The sequence below is a fragment of the Eurosta solidaginis genome, chromosome 3 (genome assembly GCF_040869045.1).
Source record: "Eurosta solidaginis isolate ZX-2024a chromosome 3, ASM4086904v1, whole genome shotgun sequence".
NCBI classification, from domain to species: domain Eukaryota; kingdom Metazoa; phylum Arthropoda; class Insecta; order Diptera; family Tephritidae; genus Eurosta; species Eurosta solidaginis.
In genome coordinates this window covers 212,544,977-212,550,735 of record NC_090321.1, presented here as the reverse complement: position 1 = coordinate 212,550,735, position 5,759 = coordinate 212,544,977, and the positions used below count along the sequence as shown (strand labels likewise).

General features: G+C 34.9%; 1 pseudogene; it reads left to right on the top strand.

Moving 5' to 3' along the window:
• Positions 1-2,791: 2,791 nt before the first annotated feature.
• LOC137246091 (uncharacterized) lies at positions 2,792-5,298 on the top strand (annotated as a pseudogene).
• The last annotated feature ends 461 nt before the right edge of the window (positions 5,299-5,759 follow it).

Here is a 5,759-nt window from a genome sequence, read left to right as displayed (position 1 = left end):
GTTTTTGAAAAAAATACTGAGATCAGGTCTGATTACATTGACGACGGCGTCTTCTAAACCACATCTGTCAAATTATTTTTACACATGTTCTTATGAGTGTCGTATTTTCGGCGCGACAGAGCAGCACGACAATCAATCAGGAAAATTGTTGTACCCAGATTAAACCTAATTCTATTTTTGGGAAGCGACAGTGAGTGGCGTCCTTTTTATTTTGTCAATAAAAACTAAAATAGAAGTAAACAGCAGATAATAAAACCTAAGACATTCTTTTGGGCGTTTTTTAATATAATCAATGTTTTTTTTCTAATTTTTCCGCTACTGTTTGCTATATTTTATATTGGTGGCTGCCGCTTTCAAAGTAATAAAGAAGCCAATGCTTGGCTATGGTTGTCGTCAAGCTTTTCTTTATTGTGGTTGTGGTCTGTAGACGCCGTGTTGAATCTAATCAGCCCTATAGGACGTTATTCAACTAAATTCAGAGATAGGGTGTTTTCGAAACGGCACCCAAGATAGGGTGATATTCCAAGCAGCAGTCGTTTAGATGATCAGGCTTATTTTATTTTACATTGATGATTTTAGCGACCTGTTTTAATCGAATATTGATTTTTTGCCGGCTCAAGGTCCAAAAACCCAATTGAAAAAACAATGTTTTTCGGTTTTTTTATGCCAATATATTTCGGCTACACTGCGGTAACCTTCCTCAGGGCCACTGAAGACAACATAAAAACATAGAAAACAAACAATTAATATCACATATTTCACTAATAAAAATTACAAATTAACAAAATGTTTACAAACAAAAGTTTTAACAAAAATTCACAACATTCATCAACATACATTGCTTGGTGTTTCCGTCTGCACCGTCTAATCAGGTGTTTGCTACTGTCCTATTGTTATTTAGTAAATGACGATACGCATGAGCACATCCATCACAATCCGTTTTATAGTTCATTCGTATTTCTGTGGGCGTGTTAATTATGTGTAGCATTTCCAATGTGTATCGTTTGTTGTAGTTTTGTTCTTGTGCGAGAATCTCTGCTGCATCGAAGTTTGGTGAGTGCCCACTAGCCGCACAGTGTGTCATGAGTGCAGTTTTCTGAAAATTAGCGTGATGACATTGTTTATAATCTGATTTGTGCTGGGACAGTCTCGTTTTTAGTTTTGCTTTTGTTGTGCCTACGTATATACTTTCACAAGCTTCGTTCAAGTTTCCATTACAAGGTATTTTATATACTAAATTACTTTTTTCGGTTGTTGGTATTTTTGTTTTTGTTCTGTTGAATATTGTTTTTAATGTGTTAGTCGGTTTGTGTGCTATCTTTACTTTTTCTGTATTATAGCAATCCGACTTCGCTAAACGTTCCGATAGCTGAGGTACATATGATACCGTCTTAAATATTGTTTTTTGTGTGTTTTCTGAATTTTATTTCTGGTGTTGAATTAAGGGCCGTTTTAGTAAACTTTTGATCGTAGAATCCGGAAAATCGTTGTTCTTTAATAATAATGTAATTTCATTTTTAATTTCTTGGTGGTACATTTCATCAGAAATTTGCAGCATTCGTCGCATACAGCCCATTGCTGTATTAATTATCATCGTTTTTGGATGCTTTGAGTTAAAGTTGATGATTCGTCCAGATGCAGTAGGTTTTCTATACCACTTTACTTTTAATTCGTTTTCCCTTCTGATTATGATCGAGTCAAGGTATGCCAATTTTCCGTCCTCTTCGAGCTCCGTTGTAAATTTTATATGTCTATCAAACGAGTTAAGCGCGTCCAATGTATTTTGTACCTCGTTTTTGTTTACTACCGCAAATAAGTCGTCAACGTATTTGGTGAAAAGTCTGGGTTTTTGCCCAAGCGTTTTACTAGTAGTATCCAACAGCTGTTCCATTATAATATCGGCGATCACAGGCGAGGTTGGTGATCCCATTGGTAATCCTTTAAGTTGTGTATATATTTTGTCGTTGAATTTAAAATACCTGTTATCTTGGATACAAAACTAACTATCTCCATAAATATTTGTTTCGGTATTTTCGTATGTTCCTTTATTATTGCCCATTTTTCTCGTATAACGTCCAGCGCCAGTTGTATTGGTACGCTTGGGAAGAGTGACACCACGTCAAAAGAAACGAGTGTTTCATCGTCGCAAATGGGTGTATTATTAATTTTTTCCTTGAAATCGATAGTGTTTTTCACATTATATACTGAGTTGGCTGTTACGTTCTTAAGGATATTTACAATATACTTGCATAGACCGTGCGACGGGGACCCAACGGCGGAACATATGGGTCTGAGTGGCATTCCAGGTTTGTGTATTTTTGGGAGCCCATAGATCCTTAGATAATTAACACGCCCACAGAAATACGAATTAACTATAAAACGGACTGTGATGGATGTGCTCATGCGTATCGTCATTTACTAAATAACAATAGGACAGTAGCAAACACCTGATTAGACGGTGCAGACGGAAACACCAAGCAATGTATGTTGATGAATGTTGTGAATTTTTGTTAAAACTTTTGTTTGTAAACATTTTGTTAATTTGTAATTTTTATTAGTGAAATATGTGATATTAATTGTTTGTTTTCTATGTTTTTATGTTGTCTTCAGTGGCCCTGAGGAAGGTTACCGCAGTGTAGCCGAAATATATTGGCATAAAAAAAAAAAAAAACCGAAAAACATTGTTTTTTCAATTGGGTTTTTGGACCTTGAGCCGGCAAAAAATCTATATTCGATTAAAACAGGTCGCTAAAATCATCAATGTATAATGAACGGAAGGCACGCCGTAAGCATGCAACAACAAAAGATGGGGTATGCAAAAATAAGGAAAAACTATGACAACTCTAAGGCAGTAATAAATAAATTTCAAAATATATCTAAGAAATTGGTAAAAGCAAAGTCAAATTTAAAATATCTTTTAAAATGCAGAAAATCAAAATTAATCCCTAGCTTTATAAAAAATTCTACTAGATGTAAGCAATTATTTTTGTTTGACTCTGACACACATCCAGATATATACAAAGCTTTAGACAGGCACACACACTACTACCACTCTAAAATATTAAACTTAATTATCAAACATAAGCATAACATATTAAAAAGACAACAACAACAAATAGAAGAAAAAACAATACAACTTAAGAATCAGCTGAACAAGGAGGACTTGTTGGAATTTACTAAGAGGGAGGAATATATTTCAAATAATCTAAAGACAATACTAAAAAGGCGGCAAGAAGAAAAATATGAAAAACTGAGGAACGCACGAAACAATAATTTTGTGAACAATAACAAACGCGAAGATTGGTTTGTAAACAAGACCAATGTTGAATTCCCGCCAGATGTTAAAGCTCTGCTGGCTAAGGGTCCAAAGTTCGCTTTGCCAGTAGAAAATTCCAAATTTCCGCTGTTTCAATACATTGCCGATGGTGAGGACTTAATACAGACACTGGAAAATAAAGAAAAGCAGGAAGAAGCACGTACCAAATTCTCTCTCTTAATAAAAGATCACACAGCAACAAACCGAAAAACGACATTAGACTGTGCCATAATTGATACAGTGAAGCAAACTCGAAAGTTCCTTAAAGAAAATGACCACATTAAAATTCTAACGTCGGATAAAGGAAGTAAAACTGTGGCAATGGAGACCAAGGAATATAACGAAAGAATGGAAGATATTTTAAAGGACTTATGCACGTACAGAATCCAAAGGCAAGATCCTACTTCTAGACTACAAACCAAAAACAATAATTTAGTAGACAAACTTTTTAAATTGGATATTATTACGAAAGCTGAAAGAAATAAACTCGTGACAACCACTGCGCTAGCCCCAAGGATCTATGGGCTCCCAAAAATACACAAACCTGGAATGCCACTCAGACCCATATGTTCCGCCGTTGGGTCCCCGTCGCACGGTCTATGCAAGTATATTGTAAATATCCTTAAGAACGTAACAGCCAACTCAGTATATAATGTGAAAAACACTATCGATTTCAAGGAAAAAATTAATAATACACCCATTTGCGACGATGAAACACTCGTTTCTTTTGACGTGGTGTCACTCTTCCCAAGCGTACCAATACAACTGGCGCTGGACGTTATACGAGAAAAATGGGCAATAATAAAGGAACATACGAAAATACCGAAACAAATATTTATGGAGATAGTTAGTTTTGTATCCAAGATAACAGGTATTTTAAATTCAACGACAAAATATATACACAACTTAAAGGATTACCAATGGGATCACCAACCTCGCCTGTGATCGCCGATATTATAATGGAACAGCTGTTGGATACTACTAGTAAAAAGCTTGGGCAAAAACCCAGACTTTTCACCAAATACGTTGACGACTTATTTGCGGTAGTAAACAAAAACGAGGTACAAAATACATTGGACGCGCTTAACTCGTTTGATAGACATATAAAATTTACAACGGAGCTCGAAGAGGACGGAAAATTGGCATACCTTGACTCGATCATAATCAGAAGGGAAAACGAATTAAAAGTAAAGTGGTATAGAAAACCTACTGCATCTGGACGAATCATCAACTTTAACTCAAAGCATCCAAAAACGATGATAATTAATACAGCAATGGGCTGTATGCGACGAATGCTGCAAATTTCTGATGAAATGTACCACCAAGAAATTAAAAATGAAATTACATTATTATTAAAGAACAACGATTTTCCGGATTCTACGATCAAAAGTTTACTAAAACGGCCCTTAATTCAACACCAGAAATAAAATTCAGAAAACACACAAAAAACAATATTTAAGACGGTATCATATGTACCTCAGCTATCGGAACGTTTAGCGAAGTCGGATTGCTATAATACAGAAAAAGTAAAGATAGCACACAAACCGACTAACACATTAAAAACAATATTCAACAGAACAAAAACAAAAATACCAACAACCGAAAAAAGTAATTTAGTATATAAAATACCTTGTAATGGAAACTTGAACGAAGCTTGTGAAAGTATATACGTAGGCACAACAAAAGCAAAACTAAAAACGAGACTGTCCCAGCACAAATCAGATTATAAACAATGTCATCACGCTAATTTTCAGAAAACTGCACTCATGACACACTGTGCGGCTAGTGGGCACTCACCAAACTTCGATGCAGCAGAGATTCTCGCACAAGAACAAAACTACAACAAACGATACACATTGGAAATGCTACACATAATTAACACGCCCACAGAAATACGAATGAACTATAAAACGGATTGTGATGGATGTGCTCATGCGTATCGTCATTTACTAAATAACAATAGGACAGTAGCAAACACCTGATTAGACGGTGCAGACGGAAACACCAAGCAATGTATGTTGATGAATGTTGTGAATTTTTGTTAAAACTTTTGTTTGTAAACATTTTGTTAATTTGTAATTTTTATTAGTGAAATATGTGATATTAATTGTTTGTTTTCTATGTTTTTATGTTGTCTTCAGTGGCCCTGAGGAAGGTTACCGCAGTGTAGCCGAAATATATTGGCATAAAAAACCGAAAAACATTGTTTTTTCAATTGGGTTTTTGGACCTTGAGCCGGCAAAAAATCAATATTATTTTATTTTATTGAAAAGTGAAAATTTTGTATGCTTTCAACCAATAAGTTTATTATCGGAAAATATGACTCCGTTTTCTTAATTATTTAAGTGATTCAAAGTTCTCTTGTGAAAAATACATACATTTCAAATTAAAAAATTGTGTGCAACATTTTTGAGTCGTTAAAATTAGAGCTCAGATTGAAACA